The following is a 7653-nucleotide window of genomic DNA, read 5'->3' on the forward strand; positions in this document are numbered from 1 at the left end:
ACATGTATGTTTAAAAAATTTTATTTTCAAAGTGTTTAAAATTGTTTTATTTTAAAATTTAATTATTCTGAAGCCCCTCCAGCCCCAGTACACAGACCAGAGCAGGATCAAATATCGCTGACTTCTGCTGGTATAATGATCCTGTAACAGGCAAAAGAAAATGTTAGCCATACCTAAACATAAAAAATGTAAAAAGTTGAAACTGATCAACCTAAATATAATTTATGCCCCAGATTAGCAAAATAACTTCAAATTTGATGTAGTAAGAATCATTAACTAGTATAAACGTCGCTGAGTAAGCAGCTGCTTCTGGTGACTTCATTCCAAAGAGTTTTTAAAGTAATTTGAAATAAATTTTTGTTTGAAATTTTGAAAGTAAAGATGACATTTGGGTAATTTTGCGATGACTTCATGAAGAAGCCACACATCACTATTTCCAACAGTTTCAGGGCCATTTAATCTGAATTATAAAGAAACAATTACTTGAAATCATATACACCTCATACTGGAAGCTTATAAGGAAACTACCGTTTAGAAAAATGTAGACGTTTTATTCTATCCACAATTATATTTTAGTGAGTAAAACTGAATCAAAATGAAATAAAAGATGAAATTGAAATGAATTTAAGAAATTACCAGTTCAGTGGAACTGTAATGTAAAAGAACAAAAAATGTTCTCCTTGTCATATTTTAATATTGCCTTTTATTAGATTTCAGCCACATTACAAATAACAAGAAAAGTAAGAAGTACCAGTAGGCCTTGCAGTATTATTTCACCTAGGGAACAACAAAATTAAGAGCAATTGAAGGCCAGTCAAAGCTACGTAAATAAAAAAGACTGACACCTATGTAGTGACTGGTTCTTGATGCACTTTTCCCGTTCACCATGTCATTACTATTTGTATTAGCAAAGAAACTTTTCACACTTCATGATTATTCATTCATGGTGTGACACATGCGAGTATTTACAAGTAAACAAATGTAATAGGGCGATATACATAAAAAGGCGAGATTTTAAAAAGGTAAAATAACATTAAGTTTTAATTCACTGGTGCCACGTACTAGAGAGCTAGTTTAAAATGACCTCTTTTTGCTGAACAACTTGTAATATGTTTTCTTAGCTGGTAATCCATTTCACTTTCATCCAGGTTCAATTTTTCTACGTAAAAGAATATGATATTTCTTTACGTTACGAAATAATATTTAACGTTTGTAATATTAACGTACCACTAGAGAAAAAGTGCATCAGCGTACCTGTAATACACTATATATCTTCTTCAGACCCGGTGTAGCAGTAAGGCAGGGGATGCCACACACTTTCCGCACTATTTTCCAGTATAAAACAAACTTCACAACAGTCAACAATCATTAACGCACATCGCAAAAATAAAATGGCCGTAAAGTGTAAACCTAGCAGAGTCAATGCAACTGCAAGGCTTATAAACGCTTGTGGCGCTTCCCGTGGACGTCTATGAAAGCTATGCTGCGCGCGCATCTGCTGTACAGCCTTCCAGGGAAATTACAGTTTATTTCAAGCTTGGGAAAATTATTTTAATTCAAGCTTGATGTAAACTGTGTAACAGGTTGATTTTTCAGTCTTGAGTTTTCAACTGAACCTAAACTCAATATCCACCTTGAAATAAGCTGTGTAACAGGTTGATTTTTCAATCTTGAATTTTCAACTGAACCTAAACTCAATATCCACCTTGAAATAAGCTTGAGTGCTAGCTGGGTAGGGCCATTAAGCTTTGCTGGTCTTTTGAGATTTCTTGAAAATCAATATTAAAATCTTCACATATGATCACTGTTTTGTTGAAGTTTTTTGTAGTATTTAAAGCTGCTTCTAGTTGATGACAGAAATCATTTAAGTTCCCATCCGGGCTCCTGTATACACAGATGATTATTAATCTTAACACAGAGAGTTCAAGTGCGGATACTTCAGAAACTTTCTCTTCAGCTAACAGTTCAATGGGTTTTATGTTACAATAATCAATGCCACTTTCAACAAATATACATGACCCTCCATGACTGGATGTAATTCTAGAGAATGATGATGAAATATTGAAGTCTGCAAGTTTTGTGACTGACATTGCATCTTTAGGCAGCCAGTGTTCAGTTAACCCTGCAATCTTAATGTCTGTGACATTTACTGACAGGCCGTTGTAATACTGACAAGCAAAGGGACATCCTCCTCTAACATTACTGTTCCTCAACAGAAGTAATTGATACCAGAAATATCCTCAAATTTTGAATAGGTTTGTATTATCTCAGCTGTTTTTCTAAAAAGAATTTCATATGATTTTGTACAAAATGTATTATATTTCAGGCTAACATCTGTAAAAAGAAATTAGCTTATTTTCTTTGTTGCAATTGATATGTACTAGTTCTGAAAGTACAGTTGAAATTATTTTCTTTTAGAAACATTTGAAATTAAGAAATATTTGGTACACTTAAAATTTCCATTATTAATTACAAATTTGGTGCTATTTATTATCTTAATATCTGGATTTATTTATAAAATAATAACATAAGGCCGGCCAGTGTGGCCGAGCGGTTCTAGGCGCTTCAGTCTGGAACCGCGTGACCGCTACGGTCGCAGGTTCGAATCCTGCCTCGGGCATGGATGTGTGTGATGTCCTTAGGTTAGTTAGGTTTAAGTAGTTCTAAGTTCTAGGGGACTGATGACCTCAGCTGTTAAGTCCCATAGTGCTCAGAGCCATTTGAACCATTTGAATAACATAAATTAATAGAAAGTTATTTGTCAAGAAAATCTGTAAATCCTCTGGAATATTGTTAGTACCGCAAAGTGAAGTAGTAGTGGGCATGCCTTTGATGTGATTGGACTTGTTTTTGTAATTTGGAAAAACAATGTATTTTCAGCTTTGTTAATTGAAAATTCAAAAGATAGTGTGATACAGTAAAATGTTAGAGAATAAATGTTTGGGTAAAACAAAAAATCTGCACAGACTAACTTCAGCATTTTTTTATATCAGTTGAAACCATGAGAATCTATAATGTCAAAAATTTCAGCTTCAAGAATCAGCCCCTAGACACGAAGAACTGGAGCCAACTATGAGAAAAGAAGATAAGTAAAAAGTTTATTGTAAATCTTACTCCTCTCAAAGCTTATTAAAAGAGTTAACCATAAAGACAGTGACAATTAAAAAATGATGTGAGTGAGGGTTGGATTACAAGTGGTGGCCTCATCTGGGATCAATTGACTAATAATGAAGTTTTACCTGTTGCACAAGAAGGGACTGTGATTTGTGTCATTTGTAGTTCATGTATGAATGGATATGTGATCATGCAAACAAAGAAGACCGAGGACTGCCAAACACAGTAAATAGTATCAACAGTGATGGTGTACTACCAACAATGATGGACAGGGTTGAATGAAAGAGGACTTTACAACTACAACCAGGGACATCAAAAAGGGAAGATAAATTACAATCTATTTGTGAAATTAATTTGTTTGTGGACTCGTGTGCTTGTTAACAAAATGAATAGGGACGAGGGTAGGAGAGAGGTAGAAGTAAAAGCTTTAGTATCCAGTCAGGATGTGCATGAGACAAGTGAAACTTTAGTCAGCAAATAAATAGTAAAAACTGATATTTTGCAGTTAATTTTGGCAAAGATAGAGGAAATGAAGACAGATAACAATAGTAAATTGGACAGGGTACAAAACAAAATGGACCAACTTGGTTGTAAAGTCCAAGTTAAAAAATGGGTTGTCAGAGGAGTTAAAAAGTGCGAATGAAAAAGTTGATGTTTTAGAAAATAAATTTATTGTTTTGGAAAATGAGTTGATGGCTGAATCAGCAAGACAGTCAAAAAATGTTAATGATGTCAGAGTTGAACAGAAGGTCGTAGTGGAAAAAATGGAACAAATATTGCCAGTTTGGACCAAAAAAATTAAAAACAATATTCAGACTAATTAACTGTTTTAGTTCAAAAAATTTCAGCATTGCAGTAAAATTGCATTCACAAAAATCTGTGTGCAGACAATGGTATTGTGTGGTCCAACACTCTTATCAAATTTTTTCCATCGGACAATTCACATCCAGTGGATTTTCTGCACCACTGTAGAGATAGTTTTGTGTCAGGCATGAATGACAATAAAAAAAATTAAATTTTTTAAAAGATGTCTTGAAGGCGAAGCTCTATCATGGGTAAATTTAAATTTAAGTTGGTGGGAAACACATCAAAGTATTGAGAAAAGTTTATTAAATAAATTTGGGTTGGAAGCTGAACAAAAGCGAATCAAAAATGAAATTTTGAATGGACTTGATTATAGGATTAGGGAGAGTACTTTGAAGGAGTTTTGTAAGAATCAACTTAAAATATTAACGCACCTTGACAAACCATTCAACAAAATGACATTGATTGATGCACTTAAAAGGAGATTACCAGAAAGGTTGCAGTGGGATTTAGAACACAGACCTGATGAGTGCCTTGAACAATTTTTACAATGTTGACAGGCTGGATAGGGCAGTAGAAATAGCAGAATAGTAATAATGGGGATAACAATGGGCATTTTAATAGAAGAAACAATCATAGAAGTAACTACTCGGGAAACAGCAGTTCGCCTCAATGAAGGTCCGCAGTTTTGGGGCGAGGAAACACAACATACATGGGACTCCCAAGTTACACTTGCAATTAGACAACAATAACAGTGTTAATGATATGGCACAGGTATCTGAAATTGAACAGAAGGAATATAAGATTTCTCATTTATGTTTTGATGAAAACTTTTGGGATACTATGTTTAATTATAGTGATGTAGGTGCTAATAACAAACCAGAATGTTAGGATAATCAGAATTTTGATGTAGTACATACTAATAATTTTTTCTCTTGGTCGGAAAACAGTGTTATTGATGTATGTAAATCAGGTGATGACTGTATTGGACCTGAACTAGGCGATATTTTTGATGTGGATGTGAATGAGAGCTGTGGAGTAACTGAGGTTGGTAAGTCTGAGACTGGTAACTTATTGCAGATGAATGTTGGTGCTTAAGTGATTTTGATGGAGGCGAGACTTGTGTTGTTAATGATGTTGCTGATGAAGTAATTTTGGAAGAATATGCTGATGATGAGTATCAGATATTTGCGGAGTTTAAGAATAATGATGTTTCAGAGTGATTTGTGAATGACGTTGGCAATGCAGGTAAGGTAAGTGATGTATTTGATGATGTAAATGAGAGTCATGGAATATCAGTCCAGTCAAAACAGTTGTTCATTAATGTCATGGAGAGTAATGATCCAAATAGTATCGGTGAGTTATCTGTGACCCTAGAGAATAAAGGTGAAAACTTTCTGAGGTTTGTTTGGGACCAGATTGATGATAACACAGATAAATGTGCATTATGGAATGAGTGAGTTATGATTAGTCAGAATTTGTATTCAAATTGGTGGAGGATCTAAGCGGGAACGGTAAATTTGACAGTAATATATTTTGTGTTCCTTCTCTAACAAGTGATGTTAGTTGTGCCATGGAATCCTTGCATTGTGTTCAATCTTTATCTGACAGCATGAGTAACCAAAGTAATGCTATGATACCAATAAAGTTGATAAAACCCTGTAAAAACATTGTGGATGTGGCATTTGATGGAATTGAAAGTGATCTTTTATGTGAAGTACCTAACAAAAAAAGAAAATGATTCAGATTTTGGGTGTCCTTACATTAAAATTAAGATTGATCAGTGGGAAGGTATCTGACTGATACTGGTAACCCAATTTGTGGTATATCTGACCAATTTGGAGACAAGATCCAGTATAGTAAGAATTTTGTGGAAATTTCCATTGCACATAAAAAGATAAGAGGAGCTACTGGTAAGCAAAGCAAGTACATAAAATATCAAGTACTGAGTTTTTAATCCTATCTGGCGTAAATCCTATACACTTGCTTTTGAAATATAAATAGGGAGAACATATGCCATGTGATGTGAGGAAAGTATTGAACAGCATATATAGTACATAAAACGATGTTTCAGGATTTGATGTGAATGCTAGACAGGAAGTTACCTATCCATTGGACCATGTGATGAGAAATCTACGGAGGAAACTGGAAGATGTGGGTGGATCTGCTCCCACACTACTATACAGCTGCACCCTGCTGAACCAGTTGACTTACAAGAGATCATAGGTGCGCAACCCCCACTGTCACCCAGCTTCGCACATTGTGTATGTTTCCCCAACTCCACTTAGGTGAAGTGTCGATTCATCACTGAAGACGACACTATCCAGAAGATCTTCATCACCATGCAGCAACATTTTGTTTGCAAAGTTGGCACGTAAACTATAGTCTGTAGGCTTTAGAACTTGTAAGAACTGAAAACAATAAGGACATAATTTAAGTGTCTCATTAAAGTTTCCGCACAGACTCACAGGAATTGCTAATCCATGACTTGCCTTCTGAAGGGGTTTCCGCGTGAAGGACTCTCACTTGTTCAATGTGTTCTTCAGTTACTCTTGGTTATTCCATACTCTTCCCTTTGTGCAAAGATATACAAACAAAACTGTTTGAGTTGCTCTTTTTTTATGTACAATTTATAGTTGTAAGTTGAAATGCTACAAAGTGATAAAATCCATATATTCATTTTGAAACACCCTGTAATATTTGATAAGAGACCCATTTCATCCCTACCAGTCTATCTCTGATAAAGTTGATAACATAATTGACAATATAATATTCATCCAATTTTCTGAACAAAAGTTGTTAACTTAGTTTGGCTTCTGTGAAAGACCCTGTACAAAGAAAATCATATCATATTCCAAGTTAAGATATTAGAGGCAGAAAACTGGGAAACAATATATGCAGCTAAAGATGCAAACACCAAATGGAACCAGTTTTATTCTTTATTCAATTATTATTATGATGTTACATGTCCTGTTAGTAAAAGGCTTGTCAAACAGCAACAAAAAAAGAAAAGCTGGGTGACTGGAGAAGTAATCCATGCCAGAAATAATCTGAGAGTGTATTATGACCTCTCCAAACAAAAAAATAATGAGGCCTACAACACACTGTATAAAATAAAAAAGAAAGAGTACTGTAGTTTTATCAGAGAAACTAAAGCATCATTCATCAGGATGTCTATAGATAAGGGAAAGAACTACTCAAAAGGTTTATGGTCGTTCATTAATGGAGAGAGAGGAAAAGTAACAAATCGGGCAGAGGACATTTGCCCACTGATGAGTGGGAAAAGCAACGCAAACCCTCTAGAAGTAGCCAATACTTTTAACAGATATTATATTACTGTAGCAGACGAATTAATAAGTCAAAATAAAACAAATGCAGTAAGTAAATTGTTAAACCCCCCACATACAAATCATACTATGGTTTTCATACCTACAACAGATGCAGAAGTGTCAAACCTAATAAAACAACTTAAAATTAAACACTCTTCTGGCTTGGATGGTGTTACATCACATCTCATAAAGGAATGCAGAGAATGTATATTAAAACCATTGACACACATGCTGAATGCTGCGATAGAAGAAGGTATATTTCCAGATTCACTGAAAGTAAGTAAAGTGAAGCCAATATTTAAGAAAGGGAACAGGGATGAATTAGCAAATTACAGGCCAATATCATTGATCTCAACATTTGCTAAAATCTATGAAATGATAATAAAGAATAGAATTGTAAGTTTTA

This window comes from Schistocerca americana, chromosome 2 (assembly GCF_021461395.2).
Source record: "Schistocerca americana isolate TAMUIC-IGC-003095 chromosome 2, iqSchAmer2.1, whole genome shotgun sequence".
Classification (NCBI taxonomy): domain Eukaryota; kingdom Metazoa; phylum Arthropoda; class Insecta; order Orthoptera; family Acrididae; genus Schistocerca; species Schistocerca americana.